The following is a 20157-nucleotide window of genomic DNA, read 5'->3' as shown; positions in this document are numbered from 1 at the left end:
AAGCAGGGACCCCGCAAGTGACTCCGAAGGATGGTCTTTGTCTCAGCACTGTGTCTCATGGCCCAGGCTGTTTCCCCTCCTCTCTGTCATCCTCCCTGGCATCTCTACCTAAAGCTGCAGGGTGGTTTCATCCCCTCTCGCTGACATAATGGGATCAGCACGCTGGCACCACCGACTCCCAAGGGATGCTGTCGCTTAGCAACTGCTCTTACCCAAAAGGAAAAGGCTAAGAATGTGTCTTGCCTATCAGATGTTTGCACTGCGCATGAGGATCACAGTTGCCTGTTGGTGAGAGGAAAAACATCCTGTGGTGCTCTGTGCACAGATACCGACCCCCTTCATTTCCATCTCCGGAAAGAGGATCTCAGAAGAGGCCTTTGTAGCCCTGGACTAATAGGAATGTGAAGATCTTTGTTTAGCATCCTCCTCCCGGGCCCCAGCCATTAGCAAAATCGGAAGGTCGCCTGTCTGCTCAAGCAAGCAAGCAAAGACGAAAAAGAGGTGGAGTGAAAAACGCAGGGAGAGACTCAGGATGCATCACAATCTGATTTGTTACGTGATGCAAAATAGCAATCCTGTCGTCAGATTTTATGACTGATTATTTTTCTATAATTTCCACTTCACCTGATATTAACTGATTTGCTTATTTGTGCGGTATTCATTTTCATGCTAAATACATTTACAAGGCCCCTCTTCCCAGCTGATTCACGCAGAGGAGGGGGCTACTTCCTCTTCCCCATTCATCAAATGATCAATCTGTTTAACAGGAAGGGGCAATCTGCAACCCCATCAGCAATGGTGCTGACTTGAGCCCCAGACTGTGAGCGCCCAGCTTGCACATCGTGATGTCATGACGTCATGTGACATCGCGATGTCATGACTGCATGAGGTGGGGCATGTACTGTGGCGCCACGGCACTGAATGGGCCAGGGACTGCACCTCCATTGCGAGTCTTCTGTTGGTTCCTGCTGCGGCCACAGATGCCCACCAGAAGCATGTCCTTGGCCTCAGTGGAGGCCCCATGGTGGAGGCCCATTCTGTGGCCCAGTTGCCAGCATGGTGCCAGAGTACCAGAGGTAAGGTGGCGGTGGGTGGCTTGCAATGGTGGGCCCCTGGGCCCTGCTGGGTTCAGTGCCAGTGTCCATCAGGGCCCTGGGCTGAGTGGAGAGGTTTTAACCGCTCTGCCCACTGCAGGACAGTGGCTACTTTATTTATGCCATTTTAGCAGTCATTGCTTCCCTCAAAGAACCCTGGGAACTGTAGTTTACCCCTCACAGGGATACAATTGCCAGCTGCCTTAACAAACTACATTTCCCAGGATTCTTTGGGGGGAAGCCAAGAAGTAGCCCAAGTATGCTTTAAGGGTATCATGTGGATATGACCATGTCCTCTCTGATGTGCACCACCTACAGCATACCTGCGAAAAGTTCATAGATAGGACAGGATCTCTCTAGTTCTCTCCATTCCATCAGGGACTCAGCTAAACAGCTGCAAATAAATCCGTTAAGTGTGTTTTAAGTGCAACATACAATGTAACACTAGATAGTGAGCCATGGAAAAGTAAACGTATTTTAAAAAATGCTTTAAAAAAAAGCATTTTCAGAACATTTTTTATATGTGTGTAGATTCCACCCAGGTTTCTATTATGCCCACGGAGAGCTCATCCAGACTTCCTTTTGTGCCTTCCTTTTCTAGTCACAAGTTCACGCTTTAAAGTGCCGTGTCCAAATCTCTTGTTGTTGTTGCCCTGGCGCTTTCCCCATGAAGATCTGCTCTTTGCCGTTGAACTGGAGTGACCATCAATCTACGGGGAACCTGAACTGCTGTTCTGATTCAGGGTTAAAGAGCGGGTTTTCTTGGGGAAAGAGATGGGCAGGGCAAGGAGCGCTAGGATCCAGAGCTTTAAAGTGCAGATCTGTGCCCAGCAAATGGCAAGTGTGGATGAGCTCTCAATCTATGCTGTCTTCTGTGACCAAGCACTCCAGCTCACCTGTTTTGGCTTATTCATTACCATATAAACACACATATCCATCCTCTGTCTAAAGGTTTTTTGTACTTGTATCTTAACTCATGGTGCTTTGGCCTCTCTGAGTTGCTATCCTGCACTCTCAATGCCTTGTTTCTACCTCTCCCCCATTTAAATGCTCATAATTTGTTCACCTTCACCTTTATTTTAGGGGCAAGTTTGTTCCAAACTCAGCCTTCCTCAGTTCCCCCCAGCACAATCAACAGGCTACCTAGACCAGTGTTTCCCAACCGGTGTTCCGCGGCACACAAGTGTGCCGCGAGACGTTGCCTGGTGTGCCGTGGCCGGGCAAAGAGGCTTTCTGCTCGCTCGGTCCAGTCCAGGGCTCGCTGCGGAGGAGGCGGTCCCGCCAAGCCGAGCTCGGAGCCGGCTGCCTCCGCCCCTCGGAGCCTCCCAGGCGCGGCTGCTCGAGGGGGCGGGTCGCGCGCGCGGCAACTTTTGGAGACCGAGAGAGCCGCAGAGGCTGGCAGCGAGGGCAGGCAGCGGCGGAGCAAGAGCCACACTTGGGACGCCGCTCGCTCGCTCGGGCCGGAAGAAGAGGCCACTGCGGCGCTGCAGCTGGCGAGGAGATGGCCGGGGGCGCGGGCGGCGGGGCCAGGGGCTGGCTGGGGGTCGCCCTGGTGGGTAGGTAGCGGGGCCGGCAGGCGGGGAAGGGAAAGGCGGAGGCGAGTGGAGAGCGGGGACCCGGCGCAGGTCCTGCTGCAGGCGGCGCGCCCGGGCTGGGCAGGGAGAGGCGAAGCTGCTGCCGGTTCAGCTGCGCAGAGTGGGGTGGAGGGAGCCGAGCGGGGCGGGCGGTGTGCTACACCGCAAAGCAGGGGCGCCTCCCACCCCGAAGAGGACCGCGCCGGCATCTGGGTGGCTGGAGCAAAGTGGGCGCCTGCCAGCAACTTGGCTGCGGGAGCCTGGCTACGAAATACCGCCCCCTCCCCGCGCCAGCACACCGGCTTTCTCCGGGCCCGGAGGACTAGCCCCCTCCCCGGGAGCAACTGCAGCAGCTCGGGGCCCCAGCAGGACATCCTGGCCACCCGCACCCGCAGTGCCGCTGGGGCTCCCTTGCAAGGAAGAAACTGCTGCTGTCCAAACTGCAGCTCCGTATCCTCCGACTCCTGAGTGCGGCGGCAGGGCGGGGGGAGGCAACATTTGCTTCTGCTCTGCTCTGTTGGGACAGGCTCCTGTCTCCTCCCCGTTGGAGCTCCAGTCTGCCTGGAAGCCCATCTCGTCATCTTTTTAAAAAAATCATTATTATTTCTTCTTCTATTTTTATTTAAAATCATACTGGAATAGGTATATTAATAGTGTATAGTTCAAGACAACACACACCAGTGCCTAAGGAAAAAGAACTTTGATAAAGGGTGCCTTTAGTTCAAAGCAAAGGAAAACTGGCTCTACCGCTCTCCCATCTTGTGGTTGTGGGGCAAACCTGCACCTGCTCCTTATCTGAGCTCCCTGCTATTTGACCCATTGGGACCTGGGAACAGCGAAGTCCCCAGACCCAAGACCAGGCCACTGGTCATTAATTTAAGCACAATGGCCCTACTCTGCACCCACTTTCAGAGTCAGTTTCAGAACATTAAAAATGCTCCCTGCTGCTGGATCTGGCCAAGGGGGACCCATCTAGTTCAGACCACGTTGGCCAACCAGATGTCTCTTCTGGGAAGCCCACAAGCAGGACTGGAGTTTAACTGGTATTCAGAGGTGGAAGTGGAACATAGCCACCACCAAGCCCACTGATGGCTCTCAATGGGGAGGTCAACAGGCAGTGCCTGCCTCCCTGTGCATCTGCTCCGAGGCAGCACAAGTCTGTGGGTGGACAAGTCAATGGAAACGCAATCCAGAGATGGCAAAGGTCTTCCATGCTCCTGGTCAAGTTGAATGGCCAGTCCAGGGACCAGAATGCGACCTGTCTTGAATGGGGTTAGCCATCCTCCTAGACTCGGTTTTAAATCTGGATGCTCAGGTGGTTGCTGCAGCTAGGAGTGCTTCTGAGCAAGTTAGGTTGGTGTGCCCATTGCATCTGCCCCTTGAAATGGCTGATCTGGCCATTTGTGCCTTAGCGATGCCATGTTTGGATGACTGTAGCATGCTCAACACAGGATTGAAACTGCTAAGTGTTTGGCATGCTGCAGCCAGACTATTGATGGGAGCCTGGACTGTGTGCGTTGGCTTCCAGTCATAGGGAACAGCTGCACTGCCTTCATGTTCATTTCTGAGCCCAGTTCAAAATTAAGTTTTAAAGCCCTGGATGGCTTAGGCCCAGGTATTCGGGATTCCCTTCACGCCTTCCTCCTCTCGGGTCCTTGAGAGCGCGGGAAGCGGCAGTGCGAGACCGGCCTTGAGCCTGGTAGGTATTGCGCTTGCCAAGGCAGTCATTTGGGAAATGAAAACTTGCAAAGCAAGCAACCAGATCAATCTGAAGTACGTGTATGCTTGATATCCTGTATCTGAAACCTGTTCTGCCCCCTCCCCCACACTTGGTGCCATTTTCATCTACACATGCAGCAGAGTAAGTTGACCCAGAATAGTACCAATTCAGATAGCTGATGGGAGAATGACAGTGCTGAATGCTTTCCCATGTAGAACAGTCCCTGCAAATAAAAACCCAGCATATTTGGAAGAGGGCCTAACCATTACCTTCTATGCTGTTACTATTTTTTTATTTTTATTTTTACATAAGTAAAAGTTTATATATAGTCAATATAGGCACAGAGTTAATTTTTTAAACATTTTCTAATGGTGGTGTGCCTCGAGATTTTTTTCATGAAACAAGTGTGCCTTTGCCCAAAAAAGGTTGGGAAACACTGACCTAGACAGCAGTCAACATCTGCAACCCTTGTGTCAGGCAGGCAATTCACCCCAAGGCCAATTCACTCAGCCCTTCCCTTTGCCCAGGACAAAACGGTGAATGGTCTTCCCACTTTTCTGGACCATTCACAAGTTACCAATTGAGTTGATAACCATCCATTAACTCAGGCACAAGCATGGTACTTGCCAGTCCAGTTCCTATACTACTTTTAAAGCTGGGGGGGGGGGCTATAAAAAGACACTGCAAGGTCATTCAGACCCACCCCCAAAACTTGCAGAGGATTTGTCCCAATAGAAGAATTTAGAAAGACTCAGGGTGGGAATCAGTAGGAGCCCCCAAGCCTACGAAGACTGCTTGACCCGAGGCCACACTGAGATGCAGGTTGGCGAAGCATATGCATTTGTGGGCAACGAAAACACCGATACGAAAGAAAGACTGATCCCTGTTGCTGTCTCCTCTCCTCACTCCGCCACCTGTCGTGAAGACACGTGGATTTTAATAATAATAATAATAATAATAATAATAATAATAATAATAATAATAATAATATCTTTATTGTCATTGCCCCCTCTCGGGGACAACGAAATTACTTGGCTGCTCCATCCACCCAGGTAGGGCACTCCACACAAAATCAAAACAACTATAAAAACACTAATTAAAACAATACAGTATAATACAGCAAGGAAGATTAGATGACTTTCAAAGTCCAGGCTTCCCATTCAGGGCCGAGATCGCTCTGGAGAAGAAGCTGTTCTTAAGACGGCTCGTTCTTGTCTTCATCGTCCTGTATCTCCGTCCCGACGGCAGGAGCTCGAAGAGACAGTGACCAGGATGCGATGGATCTTTTACTATGTCCGGTGCCTTCCTATGGCACCTTGTGGCATAAATCTGCTCTAAGGTGGAGAGTGGGCAGCCAACAATGCTCTCTGCTGCCTTAACAACTCTGCACAACCCCATCCTGTCCTGGGTAGTACAGCTTCCGTACCAATTTACACGGGGAATGATGTTTGGTCACCCTAGTTTCCCCATGCATGACCTTACTGCAGATGTGAGAAACCTGAAGGTGGCATGCACATAGTTTCTTGTTTGTGGAAAGTAATCAGATCCCATTTGCAGAGCTCAGCAGGGTCTGGTCTGGATGGGGGACAGTGTGTTAAGATTCTGCATCGCAGGGGGTTGGACTAGATGACCCTCTGGGTTCCTTCCAACTCTACAGTTAGTTCTGAGTCGAAGCCATGTTTCCATCCTGCCACACAGGATGTGCCTCGTTGTTGTGATTCCTACTAGCCAGGCCCTCCCCAATATCAGTTACTCATCCCCAGTATTGTTCCGCCTGCTGTGCCTTGGAAGCGGAAGCTTCCTTGCTGTGAGATCAGGATCCTGTGGAAGTGCAGGAATAGTATTCCCAACCCCCAGCGTAGCCTGCGGTTTCCTTCAGGGAAAGACTTCCCTCAGATTTTCACAGGCCCCTGTTAGCTGCAGCGTGAGACAGCAGAAAGGTGCGAGATGTACCAGTTCAGAGTGTGGACACTAGATGGGGCCAAAGACCCTTCCAAAGGACTAAAAGGGTCTAATCCACAAAGAACAGAGGAGAAAACAGCACCTTGCATCTGATGAAGGGAACTGTAATCCATGAAAACATATACCATAATAGTATATACAGTTCTTAACAACCTGCGAGATCGCCTGCTTTGTTTCTTAATATGTTACGTATTTTTGTGTTTTTAAATTGTAAACGGCCCTGTAATCCTCAGATGAAGGATGGTACAGAAATTTAATAATACAATAGTAAATAAAATGCCCCTTTGACCACTTCAAACTGTGGAACTGGCATTGTTACACAGGTCACATGATAGCCATTCCGCATTTGTAGGAAGCCTAGCTTTTAGTGTGGCAGCAGCTGCCCTCTGGAACTCCCTGCCTGTTGACGCCTTCACCCTTCTCTTTTCAGTGCCCGCTAAAAGCATTTTTGTTTAGGCATGTCTATCCAGACATGCAGAAAGTTGTCATGTTTTTAGTTTATCTTTGATTTTACTTATTCCCTGGATGTTTTAAGTGGCTGTTTGAAACTGCTCTAATTGATTATTTTATTCTTCTCTTTGTCATGTTCAATAGATGTAATACAGGCTTCCTCAACCTTGGCCCTCCAGATATTTTTGGCCTACAACTCCCATGATCCCTAGCTAGCAGGACCAGTGGTCAGGGATGATGGGAATTGTAGTCTCAAAACATCTGGAGGGCCGAGGTTGAGGAAGCATCATGAGCTGTAGGAATCCATATACCTTCCAAACCAGCTGTTAACTGTAGCAATGCCACTTCTGTTGGGCATTGAAGAGAATGCAACTGGCATGATGAGTCTCATGAGCCTCTGAGACCTGCCTCTGCCTCTTTAAGTGAATGCCGGGAATCCTCACATCCACATTGGCCTTTGCCACTACATTCTGTACCAGCTGAGGGGAAAGTTCTTCTTCTGGCTATAAAAGACACTGGAGCTGAGGGCACCAGACAAAGCTTCTTGAAAGCTTCCTTGAAAGTAAGGCCTCATCTTCCTTTTTTGCCACATTTTAAGACACAGCTTTGCTCTTTAAAGCTCCATGTCTGAGCACTTGTCTTGCCCTGACTCTTTCCCCATTAAAACCTGCTCCTTGCTGCTGATTCGGAGCAAACAACATTCCACAGAAAACCCAGATTACCATTTGTGATTTTTTCTGGGGAAAGTAGGTGGGGTGGGGGTGAGGAGCACTTGGACACTGAGCTTTTGAGCCTAGAAAAGTGGCACAAAAGGAAGTCTGGATGAGCCCTAGGCCTCTCTGGTCTCAGGTACGGGAGTTATCATCTTTCTTACGTCACACCTGGTGGTAGAGACTGGAGGCTGGGAAACGGTAAAGCTCTCTGCAATCCACTACAGTACATTACTTCCAATTGCTTAATTGAAAGGCCAAAGCTTAAATAGGAGTCTACATGAGTCCAAACTTGATGGCATTCAACATAAGGAATTCTGTGTCTGAACCAGAGAACTGAACCATTTTAATTCCTGGTTGAAATCCAGTTCTGATTCATCAGTATTTTTAACTCTCCCTGGAAGTCAGCAAGTTTGAACTGGTTTTTAGCTAGTTTTGACAAGTGCATTTCATACAAGTAGGAGCACTGACTCCTAGGGGCTGAACCCTTTTGAGCCACCCTCCAATATTTGTTGAGGGGCTGGGCCCCCTCAATATTCGTCTGGGCATCGTACGACACCTGGATGTGATGTTGCACATGACACCCAGGCGTTGCTCAGTCGCACAAGTCAGAAACACGGCGGCTCCTTTGCTTCCTCCTTCTCCTGCCGCGGAGGGGAAGCAGCCCTCAGCCCATGGCAGCTGCTGCAGCAGCAGGAGGACTCGCAATCAGCCAGTCACATGAGAGCTACTGCTAAAGGAAAAACCCCATGTTAACAGTGTATAACCTGAAAAAACAGACAAGCCTTATTGATTAAAGAATCCAGGTAGGAACCGATATATCTGTAACAGTGGCATAGCATGGGTTGCCAGCACCTGGGGTTGTCTGGAGGCGCTGAGTGAGAGGGAAACGGATGGAGTACGGATGCGCATTCAACTGCCTAATGGTTTCCACGTCACCTAGGAGATTGCAGCCACAGAGAAGAGAAAATGCGAAATGTTCCATTGTCTGGAGAGGTCACTTCCTAGTCTGCATGGAAAAGCATTTTTCAACGGAGCCCAGCAACAGAAGCTTGCAGCTGTATTTTGTGCCCCTAAAATTTTGCACCTGGTGCAAAAACCCCTGTGCCCCACTGCCACCATACTACGCCACTGACCTGTGGTCTTTTCACTGATCTCTTGTTTCTTGCTTCTGAACATGGTGAGGAATAACTCAGGGTCATCATCCGGAGAACACAGACATTTTTGACTGGGGAAAAAGCAGACACTCTTCATACAAATGGAGCAAGTATTTGAAATTGATGGGGTAGGGTAAAAATGTGGTGGGGGGACGTGACCAGTTAAGCCTATTCTGAGTTTGGTCCAGCTCTCCCTCAAGCTGAACCAAGCTGAAAATGGGACTTGTGCTCCCATCCTCCACACCTACCGTTCCCCCTCCATCCAACTCAAACGTTCCTATCTTTGGGAAAGGAGAGAAGGTGCCGGGCATAGGAAGCACAGGAGATGCCTCACGGGACATCTTCCCAGTGGCAAAAGAAGTCCTCTGTGCATAATTTCCTGTCAAGGGCCCTGGCATTCTTGTTTCCGTTTTCTTTTATAGTGGAATGGAACCATGTTTGTGTAAAAAGAGGGAAGAAGCCCAGAAACCCACCACCAACCATGGGAACTGGCATTTTGGAGAGGATTTTTCAGTGGGCAAAAGTGGGGCAATTCATCACATCAACTGCTATCAATAGGAAGCAATAACCTTTTAATTTTTTTATTTAACTTTATAGCAAAACTATTTACATAAAACAATACAAACAAACAAGAACAGTACCTCAATGACAACTGCACATTAACCAACAACACATCATCTAACTTCACACATACTTTTGATTTCTGATTCACCTTTTTGTGCTTTCTATATATTCTTAACCCATATGCACTTCCTGTTGTATCTGTCACATAGCAAGAAAGATATTTACATTTATAATTTCCTTAATATTCAAACAATAACCTGAGCAGGACCTGCAAACAGGAAATGTTTCATTAAAGACGCAGGAGCCCTAAAAAGCTTCAACAGTTCTTTGCCTGTGCATACTAGACAGGTTGGTGTTCCCTTTCCCCGCTCTCCCCAAAAAGTCAAGACAAATTTGATCTGGGAAAATACAGGACAACAAAACAGAAAACACTGGACTGCAACAATTTCACAATCAAGTTTTGTTGGGGGTTTTGGGGGGCCGGGGCTGGACTCTCAGAATGTGGGTGAGCAAAGGGCAGCAATTCCAGAAGAAAGGGCTAGTGTGGAAGCAGCCTTAGATGCAAATTGAGTTGTGCATATTCTTCATTGTCTCTCCTACAAAGGGGACCTAAGGATAATGAATGCAGCCCATCTCCATCATTAAACCATTCAGCTTGTCTTCTCAAATTAAAGGCCTGTGTGATCTGTTTGCTCCCTAAAGCCAACACTGTTTGCTCCACCTGAATAATTTTGCTTGTCATTCTCTGTCATGGGGAAGTTTCCAATGAGAAACACAAACATTATGGCAGTAGGGTAATCATCTGGCATTCAGAAACTGTGTCTTGATTCATTGCAAAAAGTGCATGCACTTTTTATTTCTAATAAACAGCACAGTAGGATATGGATTTTTGAAATATATTTTATTGATTTTTTAATTCTAAATAATATAAATACATTTGCATAGACATACATATTTGGTTGCATATGAACATATAACAATTAAATAAGATAAAATAATGTAATATCATTTTTAACTTGTAGACAGAGTTATGAGAATGAATGCCAGAGCAATTATAATTACTGTATGGTGTACAATACCACAGGATATTTAGGTTGGTGAACACAGGCAAATAATACCAGTAACAATTCAAAATTCTGTGCTTCAATAGCCATTATATTTTCATTGGTTACGTATATAAAAATTAAACAGAGAAATAATAGGGAGCAAAGGAGGAGGGATAACCTCTGAGTGCCAGACTATAAGGATATGGATTTTACCTACATGGCCTTTAAGCAGTGCTGCTTCTGTTTCTGCTGCTCTGTTCTCATATTCTACCTTAACAGTGCAGTCCTAACCTTGTCTATTAAAGAGTAAGTGCTATGGAATTACTCCCAAGTAAGTGTGGTTAGGATTGCAGTCTAAGTGTACTGTCCAGGGGACATGTTTCTAGCTAATATAAGCTGTGGCAACATCCTACTGAAACCAACAGAACATATGCGTCCCACCTAAATTAAGCCTCATTGCTTTCAGTGGAATTGAGTCCATCAGAGTTTACTTCTGAGTAAACCTGTTAGTGACTACTAGAGACAAGGGAGAAAATTGATTTGATTAGCATTTATAGTTGAAACTATCAAATTTCCCGAAACAGCGTGAGAAACACAGCTATTCTATGAAATTCACACTTTTCAAATTTTGCAATGAGGTTCTCCAACAAAAAATGCATACATTAGGGAAAAGTTTGCACTAAAATGTACATGTTAGTGGAAATAAATAGTGCATTAGTCAAAACTGCATACCAAAATGTGTTTATTAGGTGAGCTGCACACTAAAATGTTGATGATTTTTCATGAGGACTTGAAAATAAATAAATCACAAATTGCTGCAGAAATATGGAGAAGTGCATTTAAGACTGGGGGAAATGAGAAACTGAGAGATCCAAACTCGGCACATCCTTCCATCCCTAGTTACAACAACAATGCATGTTCAATTGGAATGTGTGGCATGTTTTGCCCTCCCTTGCACTGAGTTTGGCGCTTATTTGACCCCCTCAATCTTTTGAGTTCCCTGGAGTTTCTTCTTCTCCTTGAATGTCCTTGGTACTGCAGACACCATATTTGCATGCACTATTATGGACTTGCTTATTATTTTAGGATTCACCTGAATCATTAATTATAGCTATTCTTTACTCTCGGCATACCAAAGTCATTGGCCAACCAATCATGCTTATTTGTGGAAACCAGATCCTGTTGTGCACAAACCATTGATAATGCTGAACAGTTTTTTGTGACTGTTGCTCTCCAGGAGGTTCTCCCAGGCCCATCAGTCTGAGGTTAATTTTCTCACTCCTTCTTCTAAGTCATTTATACTGCTCCTGCATTTAGTGGCTGTGGATAACAACAATAAAGTCATTCTTGACATTATCCATTAAGTCATTCTTGACATTATCCATTATCATCACACCAGTGGAATAAAACTAGAGACCTTGGAGAGGGAATTGGACCCACTGGTCCCCTTTTCAATCTCTTCACATTTTCTGTTTCCATAGGCTTGTGTGTGCCTAGGCGCCTTTTACCTGATCAATACTCTTGTTTTGCAGAGAGGGAGCTTAACACCACCTGAATATACACATGTAAATGAGATAATGTATGAGTGGGATCAGGCGTGAAGCACAACCTTGCTGTTCCCCATTTGTTCATTTGTACTTTCAGAAAATCTGTATGCATCTACATCCTGAACCATACTGAAGTCCCATGTCAGGTATTCTAGTGATATGCTGCCTGCCTGGTGGTCACAACAGCTGAAAATGGAAAGAGCAAATGGGTGCTTTGAAATGGCTTTAATAACCCCAAGAGATTGGTTCTGAAAGCAATATTTATGAAGGAGGTTAAACACCAACCAAAAATTACATATTTAAAATGAAACAAAGAAACCAGACTACTGGAGCAAAATGATAACAGATTTTTTGAAGAATTAATTTATTCAAGTTGAACTTCAACCGTTTACCCGAAGCCTACTCCCCATTTCCCTTTCTGCACAAACTCCTTTCACTGTCCAGGCTGTTGGTCCCACAGAGGCCTCATATCCAGGACTTTATTTGTCATATTCTTTTAGTACAATGACTCGACTACAGCTGTGAATCCAGTTTAAGATGCAGCAATGAAGAGTCTTGTGTCATCTTAAAGACCAACTCATTTATTAGGGCATAAACTTTTGTTCACTGCAGCCCGCTTCATCAGACGCATGAATTGTTATCGTCAGTTTACAGGAATATATGTACACACACAGGTCTAAAGAAAACATTGTAAGCTGTGGGGTGAAATGGTAATGGAATGGAAAAGCAAGAGTATGTGACAATTCAATTAAAGTACAGTATAAAAGAAATAAACAGGGTGATACATAATGAAGTATACAGCTTCCAGATGCTGTAAGACAGTAACAAGCGATAACACGGACCACAACTGCGAACCGTGAGGTAGATGTACTTATAAAGTTTGTGTTCCGCTCAGTGGCGGGCAGGGCAAGCCGCCCATAGGGGCAGGGCGCACTGCGGGGCCTCTGAGGAGTCTGCCTGCCTCCTCCCACTCAGCCACCCTACAGCTGGGGGGAGGCAGCGGGCGGACCGTTTGGGCAGTGCAGAGCCTGTGTGTGCCCAAGCCACTGCATCACTCCCAGGAGAGAGGCATGGCTCAGGCGCGCTGCAGGTCCCACAGTGAGTGCCGCCCGGCATTTAGTCACCCCCTCAGTGGTGACACCCAGGGTGAACCGCCCCCCTTCCTCCACCCCTGGTTCTGTTACTGAGGGAAGTGATATAATAATAATAATAATAATAATAATAATAATAATAATAATAATAAATTTATTGTACCCCGCCCATCTGGCTGGGTTTCCCCAGGGACTCTGGACGGCTTCCACAAAGACCAAAAATACACTAAGATGTCACACATTAAAAACTTCCCTGAACAGGGCTACCTTCAGATGTATTCTGAATGTCAGGTAGTTGTTTATCTCTTTGACATCTGGTGGGAGGGCATTCCACAGGGCGGGTGCCACCACCAAGAAGGCCCTCTGTCTGGTTCCCTGTAGCTTTGCTTCTCACAATGAGGGAACCGCCAGAAGGCCCTCGGCGCTGGACCTCAGTGTCCGAGCAGAACAATGGGGGTGGAGATGCTCCTTCAGGTATACTGGGCCGAGGCCGTTTAGGGCTTTCAAGGTCAGCACCAACACTTTGAATTGTGCTCGGAAACGTACTGGGAGCCAGTGTAGGTCTTTCAAGACTGGTGTTATGTGGTCTCGGCGGCCGCTCCCAGTCACCAGTCTAGCTGCCGCATTCTGGATTAGTTGTAGTTTCCGGGCATAGGAGATAGTGCGCATCATGTGACTAATCAGGCAAAATGGCTGCGTTTGCAGTGGAGAAGGAGCTTTGTGTTCTTGAATTGAGCAAAACGGAATCTGTAACTGTTGTGTGACGGCATTTTTGATTGTGATTTGGGGAAAAAACATCCAAACAGAAAATGTATCTACGATTGGCATCAGTGGCTATTAAATTATATATATATTAAATTATGTGTGTGTGTGTGTGTAAATTTAATTTATATATATTATTTAATTTCTACACCACCTTTCATCCGAGGGTCGCAGGGCAATTTACAATAAAAATAAGCATAGTGATTATTCACAACATTAGTAAATGGTGAGAAGACATGTGCATTAATGCTTACAGTTGAACAGGTGGTGTTGAGAGTGAGACACCAGCTTAGTTCTCTGGCCTCAGCGTAAAGGGGCAGACAAGCCTAATTTCTACTCTACTCTCTTGAGAATATTTTATTCAAGAGAAAAACAACAACTTTATTATTTATACCTTACCCATCTGGCTGGGTTGCCCTAACAAATATAAAAACACATATAAAAACATAATATAACATCAAACATTAAAAAACTTCCCAATACAGGGCTGCCTTCAGATGCCTTCTAAAAGTTGTTTAGTTCTTTATCTCCTTGACATCTGATGGGAGGGTGTTCCACAGGGAGGGTGCCGCTGCTGAGAAGGCCCCCTGCCTGGTTCCTGTAACTTCACTTCTCGCAGTGAGGGAACCACCAGAAGGCCCTTGGAACTGGACTTCAGTGTTCAGGCAGAACAATTCGGGTGGAGACACTTATTCAGATGTATAGGGCTTTAAAGGTTAGCACCAACACTTTGAATTGTGCTGGAAAACCTTCTGGGAGCCAGTGAAGATCCTTTAGGATTGATGTTATATGGTCCCAGTAGCTGCTCCCAGTCACCAGTCTAGCTGCCACATTCTGGATTAGTTGTAGTTTTTGAGTCACCATCCACAGAGTACATTGCAGTAGTCCAAGTGGGAGATAACTAGAGCATGCACCACTCTGGCAAGACAGTCTGCAGGCAGATAGGGTCTTAGCCGGTGTACCAGATGGAGCTAGTAGACAGCTGCCCTGGACACAGAACTGACCTGTGCCTCCATGAACAGCTGTCCAAAATGACTAACCAGGCTGCACACCTGGTTCTTCAGGGGCATGGTTACCCTGTTCAGGACCAGGGAGTCCCCCACACCAACCTGCCCCCTGTCCCCCCAAAGCATGACTCAGTTACTGACTGACTGACTGACTAACTAACTAACTAACTAACTAACTAAATAAATAAATAAATAAATAAATAAATAAATAAATAAATAGTATTCTAGGGACAATGTTATGGATTTTATTATGAATGAATGAATGAATGACTATATAAGAGGATTTCCAAACTGTGATTCTTCAAAATTGGTTCTTGAGATCATCTCTTCACTGATCAGGTTTCTGGGTGTGAAACAAAGCCCATACAGACAATCTTTGACATGCCAATACTTCACATATGTATGCCATTCCCAATTCTTGGCCCCTGCCTCAGTGGTTTCCACAGTGGGCCTGTGGATAGATATGCTGCCACACGGTGCATTCGAGGTCATGACCGCTGCCATCTGAGACCAAGGTTTTCTAGTGAGAAAAAAATATCCATTCAGCAGTTGTTATGCATTCTTTCCTCAAATATATGAGAATGGTTTTAATATAAACAGAATGCATGCTGCAACTTGAAAACGAGGAAATGAGGAAGAGAAAGTGCCAAGGCTGGAATGGAGGGCCAAAGGGTGGGGGTGGGATGGATGTCGGGAGGGTGTCTCTCACTACTTACTCCCACATGAAGTGGAAGGGGTTATTCATGCCTCCATTTGCCCCAAGAAAACCTGCAGTTAAGCACTGAATGGCTGTTGGGTTTTCTGCAGATTGCTGTTTGTTCCGATTAGCACTAAAGAGCAGGTGTTCTGGGGGAAAGTGGTGGGGCAAAGGCAAAGCCACTCATGCCTAGAAAGTGCATGACAAGTGGAAAACCACTCGGACCCATGCTTTTTAGGCATGGGACAAGCAGCAGTTTGGACAAGCCCAAAGGCCTGGGAGGTACAGATAGGGTGACTTGGAAGCCTCTAAGACCTCTGATAACTCAAAGGTCACTTCAGATGATGATGATGATGATGAAGAAGAAGAAGAAGAAGAAGAAGAAGAAGAAGAAGAAGAAGAGACCATCTAAATGTTTTCACACATAACAAAATCTGCCCAAATTGACCCTATTCCTTAATATCCCATCCAGCTGAGCCAATTGACTTTGAGGTCGAGATAAGACAAAATGGAGCCATTGATAAAGAAATACTTTGAAGAAGCAAAACTGTGTTCTGAAGTGTTTTGCTCCTCTGCTGTGCTCACGTTCAGGACTCTGTTCCTTTCTATCTGTTGGAAAAAGTCTTCTCCAGTCCAGTGTCACTCTCAGTGTGCACATTTCATGCATACTACAATGAAGACACAATTCACACAGTCTGGGATGCTTCCTGTGACTTCCTTTTCTCTTCCCTGTACGCAAGGTGAGGCAAAATATTAGCATGCACAGCATCTTGTGCAGATGAAAATGCTCCGGACATGAATGTTCTGTGTTCAAAAACAGGTGAAAAGGTTCGCAGTTCAGCTCACAAAGACAACCTAACAGGAAACAGCAACACAAAGGGAAAACAAAGCCTTAAAAGCTAAATGAAAGCTTTCTTTTGTGGTTAGGGTGGGTAGGAAAGAGGATGGAAAGGCCATCTTAAGATATTCTTGGGAGTTTTATTGAGGTTGTTGGTTTGTATGCATCCCATTTTCTTAAAGACAGCCTGCCTGTTTGGCAGGGATTTCCAAGGTCCAGTTTCAATGTATCTGATTGGCTAGCAGAAGGCAGTGCCAGCTCTCAGATCTTTGAGGAAAATGTTAAATATGCTTAGCAATTTGCTCACAGTGGCTGGAGCATCTTCTTTCTAAAGTGTTAGCTGGCCTTTCGGCAGACATTCATCCAACGGCTTGAGCATCAGGTCTCTCCCCTGCTCTTTCGCTGAAGGCAGGCTCCATCATTCCTGCTCAGGCTCCTCTCTCGACCCCCTCCTCTTTCTCCCCTCCCTTCTTTCCTGCAACCTGCTTCCTAGCAATCTTTTGACACCTGAAGGAAAGCTGGGGAGGCGTAACCCATTGCAAGGGGTGAGGGGGGAGACAATAAAGGGAAGTCTGAGAAGGCATGGGGCTGGAATGTCTCCTTCTATGTAGCTGCTGGCGATTTTGCATGGATTGTTGAGGGGGAAACAAGCTGCGCTTGTGAGGGAAACCTTTTAGCTCTGGTAAGTAGAATCGCAGTGTGTTCATTTTCATCCTATATCCGTGCATCTCTGTGGCATCCTATGCAATATTCTTCTTGGAATGGCATTTTGTTAGTGTTATGGTCATTCGTATGTGATGTATTAGCTTAAAGCTGCAACCACTAGGATTTGATTTATCTCTTGATGTCTCCAGTTTGCATCCTTGGGTCCCGAGGTAAGCATTTCCTGAGTGTGTTCCTAGAGAGAGAATGTGGAATGTGAAGATTATTGTCCTAATCAAGCACAATTGTATTTCATTCTAATTGATTTCACAATCCTTGAATCATCCAGGGATGAGATTAATTATTATTTATATATCTGAATTCTGGGAAGGAAGCCTGGAAATTATGTTCATGTAATTATGTGGCTGCTTAGCGCACTCTGTCCTCAAAGGCTCTGGGTGGGTAACAATTTAAAACACACAATCAAATCACTTTAACAGCTTTGTTTTTTTTAAAAACACCCACACCCAATAAATCTTAAGTTACCAGCCATCATGAATAGGGCTGTCTTCCTTTACAAGAACTCTGATGCATTCTGTATTTTATAGCACAACTGTATTTCAGCATCAGTTCAGTAGTATAGCATCCAAATTACATGGTTGTCATGGAGATGTGCAGGGAAGGTGAAGCAATATGACTGCAGCTGGACCATGGAAGATTCTGATGCTGCACCCTGATCTGTGGTAGTGGGGTGTGTGTGTGTGTGTGTGTGTGTGTGTGTGTGTGTTGTTTTAGTCTAGTGCATTAAAAAAGGCTGTGCTAAGTTACAGGTTCCCCCCACTTTAGAAAGATCCAGTGCAATTTTGCAGGATTTAAAGGGTTATGATCTTAAATGGATGTGGCTGCTTTGACATCACATCATAATTTTAATTGCTACATTAACATTTACATCTGGCTGTTATTTTTTTGTCAGACTGGAAATGGAGATGACACAGGAAGGGCAGTTCTGCAGCTATAGGGCTGGTATTCAAATACATCTTTAAGAGATGTCTCTACAAGCAGCAATGCAGATGTATTATTTTGTAACAAAAGAATATTTTAATTGCTTTAGCCATACTTGAGTCCAATTCCACCCACCCACCCACCCTTCTCTGAATCTTAACAGTACAGATTCAGTATCTGCTCGTTTCACCTTTACAAACCAGACTGTGACATTTTGCAAGTGGTAAAAGGAAATGTGTCAGCTACTGAAGGAAATGAATAATGTATACGGCAGAATTTCTCCTGCCTAAGGCAAAATGCGCTACAAAGGATTTTTCCTGAAAACTGTATTCATGTTGTTCAAGAAATGCATTCAGTTTCATGTCACAGACATGTTATGCTTCTGTTGTAGCTAGAACTCCACCAGACTCCTCTTTATATAGGCACACAAATTTTGCCTATGATTTAATCTGGTCTCATTATGTGCTCATACAATGAATGTGTAATTTGAAGGCATCTGAGAAATGCCGTAGGAGGGCATCTCCATTGTCTCTGTAAAATACAATTTCAACCTTTATTTTTAATGTTTCTATCCTGTCAGCAGCATGTCAAATACAATGGAATGGCAAAAGGATTGTGTTAGGAAGGACATTTTAATGTAAGTAATATCTGCAAGACTAGGAAAAATAATTTGCTAGCAGACCCCTGAGTTGTGGCCAAGCAATCCACCTAAGATGGTGTTTTATGTTTTCATGATAGGTCAGGTGCCAATCTGCACTCTAGCTGGATACTAGTTGAGTATGTGAACAGGATTCATTCAGAGATGAGGCTGATCATGTGTGTGCTTGACCCTTGTCCCTACAAATTAATAAATTAAGATAACCTGGTTGGGCCTGTCTACATGGACAGCAATACCTTCAACTGTACTGAAACCAGCAGCAGTACACACTCTATGGAAAAATTACCTTGGACCTTTCCATCTAGATCTCTTTCCGTGGTTTCTGGCCCAGTTGTGGGTCAACATTAGCCTTGGGGACAATTGCATCAGGAGACAGAGAGAGTGAGTGTGACTCTGCTCAGCCTTTTTTCAAATCATCCAGACAAAACCACTGAGTGAAATTATTCATATATTTGGACTGACCAGCATTCAGCAGTGCTGGCTTGCCCTCGTGACCCTGGGGGCCCAGGACCACACCCCATGGGGACAAGTGTGGTGATGTCAGCACACCCGGCGGTGTGCAGGAGTGACGTCAGCACCCACCCACCCCATGCCACCAGGTGTGCTCATGTCAGACACGTGTGCCCTGGGCATCTGCCGCCATAATTTGTGGGTGCCCAGCTCCCTCAGCAGGAATTTTGTGGGGTCTAGAACACCCAGGGCCCTTCTGGATCCGGCACTTATGTCAGCATGTTAGTGATAGTCAAGTGTACCTCATATTTATAAGATTATAGGGAAGTGGTAGAAACTTGGAACAGTGAGGGACTGGATATGGGTGATCAAAGTGAAACTTAATCCAGTTAAGATAGAAACACTCTTGTTACGAGTTGGTCCAGGGATAGGTCTATAGCCTGCACTCTCCCTGAAGATGCAGGTTTGTAGCTTGGGTACTCTTGGATCTGACACTGCTTTTGGTTGATCAGCTTCAGCTAGCTGAATTATATTCTGGAGAAAACAGACCTGCCTATATCCATCTAAGTTTAAGTAACCTCTAGCCTGGAATACTGTAAAATATTCTCCCTAGTGTTGCGCTTGAGAAGTGCCTGGAAACTTCTACTGGTGCACAGTGCCACTGGTAGATTTTCTGGTGTTGGCTAGATGGAGCGTATTACTCTATCTTTGATCTCCATTGGCTACCCATCTGTTTCTGGCCTCAATTAAAGGTGCCAGTTCTTACCTTTGAAACCCTAAATAGCTTGGGATTTAGGTATCTGAAGGACTGCTTCTTCCCTAAGGCCCACCCTCCACTCCATGCACTCTGAGCAACAGAAGAGAGCCTGCTCCAGCTTCCGCCATTGATTCAGGCGCAGTAGATGCGCAGAAGGAGCAGGGCCTTTTCGGTCATGGCTTTATCTCCAGTTTAATTTCTCTGCCAAGTCAAGACATTGCATTTTCAGACACTGACTGGTCTACATTTTCCACTTGCACCACTATGTTCACTATGTTGTTGATGCAATGGTTGTTTTGATTATTTAAGGCTGCCAGAAGTCTTAATTTTCCTGGACATTGCCAGGATTTCAAAGGCGGATTTCAAAGACGTCTAAAAAAAAGGCCAACAACTTTCGGGGTGTCCTGGTTAATACTTTTTGAAATATGG

General features: G+C 45.7%; 1 protein-coding gene across 1 annotated transcript in view; it reads left to right on the top strand.

Annotated features, from left to right (window-relative positions):
* Window positions 1-16429: 16429 nt before the first annotated feature.
* The window catches only part of PSD2 (pleckstrin and Sec7 domain containing 2), a 58191-nt gene continuing 54463 nt past the window's right edge, over window positions 16430-20157 (top strand). Inside the window, exon 1 of the mRNA XM_077933526.1 lies at window positions 16430-16901. The gene's annotated coding sequence lies outside the window, so the exon portion shown is untranslated. The remainder of the gene's footprint in view (window positions 16902-20157) is intronic.

Source organism: Podarcis muralis, chromosome 8, assembly GCF_964188315.1.
Source record: "Podarcis muralis chromosome 8, rPodMur119.hap1.1, whole genome shotgun sequence".
NCBI classification, from domain to species: domain Eukaryota; kingdom Metazoa; phylum Chordata; class Lepidosauria; order Squamata; family Lacertidae; genus Podarcis; species Podarcis muralis.
Note: the sequence above shows the minus strand (reverse complement) of the source record. Positions and strands in the feature narration are given on the sequence as shown.